The sequence below is a fragment of the Myiozetetes cayanensis genome, unplaced genomic scaffold, assembly GCF_022539395.1.
Source record: "Myiozetetes cayanensis isolate MyiCay16 unplaced genomic scaffold, myiCay2020 scf1227, whole genome shotgun sequence".
NCBI lineage: Eukaryota > Metazoa > Chordata > Aves > Passeriformes > Tyrannidae > Myiozetetes > Myiozetetes cayanensis.
Window position 1 is genome coordinate 7,924 of NW_026086857.1, and position 2,985 is coordinate 10,908.

A 2,985-nucleotide genomic window follows, 5' to 3' on the forward strand; every position below is an offset into this window, starting at 1 on the left:
GGGGGGGTCTTGAGGGGTTTGGGGGCTCTGAGAGGATCCTGAGGGGTTTGGGGGCTGAGGGGGTCCTGAGCGGTTTGGGGGGTCCTGAGGGGTTTGGGTGGGGGGCTTGGGGGACCCCGAGGGTTTTAGGGGGCTCTGGGGGGAGGTTGGAGCAAGGGGGACACAAAGGTTTGGGGGGAGTTGGGGGAGTCCCCAAGCGCGTTTTTGGGAGGTGGGGGATGATTTCACCCCAACCCCCAGGACGGGCACGAGCTCCCCCATCGCCTTCGGCGCCGAGGCCCCACGACGCTCCCGCCCTGCAAGGTGGGGACCCCTCCCCCCTTTTTGGGACCCTCCTCTTTTTTGGGACCCTCCCCATTTTGGGACCCTCTCCCTTCCTGCAGGACCCCCTCATCTCTTTTTGGGACCCCTCCCCCTTCCTGGGACCCTCCCCTTTTTGGGACCCCTCCCCACCTTTTAGGGACTCCTCCCCCTTTTGGGACCTCTCCCCTTTTTGGGACCCATCCCCATTTCTGGGACCCTCCCCTTTCCTGGGACCCCTCCTTTTTGAGGACCCCTCCCCTTCCTGGGACCCTTCCCCCTTCCTGGGACCCCTCCCTTTTTGGGACCCCTCCCCCCTTCCTGGGACCCCTCCCCGCCTTCCTGGGACCCCTCCCCCTTTCTGGGACCCCTCCCCCCTTCCTGGGACCCTCCCCATTTCTGGGACCCTCCCTTTTGGGACCCTCCCCTTCTGGGACCCCTCCCCATTTCTGGGACCCTCCCTTTGGGACCCCTCCTCTGGGACCCCTCCCTTTTCTCTGGGACCCTCCTCCCTTTTAAGACCCCTCCCTTTTTTTGGGACCCTTCCCCCATTTCTGGGACCCCTCCCTTTTTTGGGACCCTCTCCCCTTTCTGGGACCCCTCCCCCTTTCCTGGGACCCCTCCCCCCTTTTTAGGGACTCCTCCCCCTTTTGGGACCCCCCCCTTTTCTGGGACCCTTTCCCTCTTTTTGGGACCCCTCCTTCTTTCTGAGACCCCTCCCCATTTTAGGACCCCCTTTGCGATCCCTCCCCCTTTTTGGGACCCTTCCCCCAACTTTTGGGTCCCTTCCCCATTTTTGGGACCCCCGTGTGCTGGGGGTTTCCACGTTGAGGGGGTCCCATCCGTGTCCCCCTCCCCAAATTTCAGGGCAGTTATTTTGGCTCAGACGACCTGAAGGGGCTGGTGCTGAGATTCCTGCAGCAGTGAGTCCTTCTGGGGGAAAATGGGGAAAGGGGGGAAAAGGGGAAAAATAATGTGGAAAATGGGGAAAATGGGGAAAAAGGGGGAAATAACGTGGAAAAATGGGGGAAAAATGAGGGGAAAATGGGGAAAAAGGGGGAGGGAAGGGGCAAGAGGGGGAAATAATGTGGAAAAGGGGGGGAAAAAGGAGGAGAAAATAACGTGGGAGAATGGGGGAAAAAGGGAGGAAAATGGGAAAAAAGGGAGGGGAAAATAACATGGAAAATGGTGGGAAAAAGGGGAGGAAACAATGTGGAAAAATGGGGGGAAAAGGGGGGGAAATAATGTGGGAAAATGGGAGAAAACAATGGGGGAAAAAAGGGGAGAAAATAATGTGGAAAAGGGGGGGGGAAGGAGGGGAAAATAACGTGGGAAAATGGGGGAAAAAGGGAGGAAAATGGGGAAAAAGGGAGGGGAAAATAACATGGAAAATGGGGGGAAAAACGGGGAGGAAACAATGTGGAAAAATGGGGAGGAAAAGGGGAAAAAAAGGGGGGAAATAACGTGGAGAAACTGGGGGAAAAGGGGGAAAAATTAGGGGAAAAATGGAGGGAAAAAGGGAAAATAATGTGGAAAAATGGGGGGGAAAAGGGGGAAAACAACGTGGAAAAATGGGAGGGGGAGAGGGAGGAAAAAGAAGGGAAGAAAATGTGTGAAAATGGAGGGGAAAAGGGGGAAAATTGAGGGAAAAAGGGAAAAAACGTGGGAAAATGGGGGGGAAAGGTAAAAAACAAGGTGGAGAAATGAAGGGAAAAGGGGGAAAACAAGGTGGAAAAATGAAGGGAAAAGGGGGAAAACAAGGTGGAAAAATGAGGGAGAAAAGGGGGAATAAAGAGAACGAAGCAACGTGGACAGAGAGGGGAGGGAGGGGCAAAAAAAAACGAAAAAGAAAGAAAAACCAGGGAAAAACACAGAAAAGGGGGGAAAAAGGGGGAAAATGCCTTTTTTCCCTGTCCCCCCCAGGTATTACTCCGTGTACGACTCCAGTGACCGGCAGGGGCTGCTGGACGCGTACCACGACGGGGCCTCCTGTTCCCTCAGCATCCCCTTCGGGCCCCAAAACCCCCCCAGGTACCCTCAAAAACCCCCCAAAACCTACAGAGAGACCCCCAAACCCCCGGGCCTCCTGTTCCCTCAGCATCCCCTTCCGGGCCCCAGAACCCCCAGGTACCCCAAAACCCCCAAAACCTCCCAAACCCCCCTGGGCCTCCTGTTCCCTCAGCATCCTTCGGGCCCCAAAACCCCCAGGTACCCCAAAAACCCCACAGAGAGACCCCTGGGCCTCCTGTTCCCTCAGCATCCCTTCGGGCCCCAGAACCCCCAGGTACCCCAAACCCCCAAAACCCCCTTAAACCTTCACGGGACCCCCAAACCCCCTCAGCATCCCCTTCGGGCCCAGAACCCCCAGGTACCCCAAAACCCCCTAAACCCCCCCAAACCCCCCTGGGCCTCCTGTTCCCTCAGCATCCCCTTCGGGCCCCAAAACCCCCGAGGTACCCCAAACCCCCACCAAACCCCCTGGGCCTCCTGTTCCCTCAGCATCCCTTTGGGCCCCAGAACCCCCAGGTACCCAGAGACCCCCAAAACCCCTCAAAACCCCCCAAAAACCCCCCTGGGCCTCCTGGTTCCCTCAGCATCCCTTCGGGCCCAAAACCCCCAGGTACTCCAAAAACCCCCGAAAACACCCCAAAACCCCCAAAACCTCAGGGAGCCCCCCAGGCCTCC

General features: G+C 57.6%; 1 long non-coding RNA gene across 1 annotated transcript; it reads left to right on the top strand.

Moving 5' to 3' along the window:
• The first annotated feature begins 254 nt into the window (after window positions 1-254).
• LOC126635959 (uncharacterized) lies at window positions 255-2,336 on the top strand. Its single transcript, XR_007627859.1, has 3 exons — window positions 255-303; window positions 1,168-1,223; window positions 2,224-2,336. It is a non-coding gene; the product is annotated as an uncharacterized LOC126635959 (long non-coding RNA).
• The last annotated feature ends 649 nt before the right edge of the window (window positions 2,337-2,985 follow it).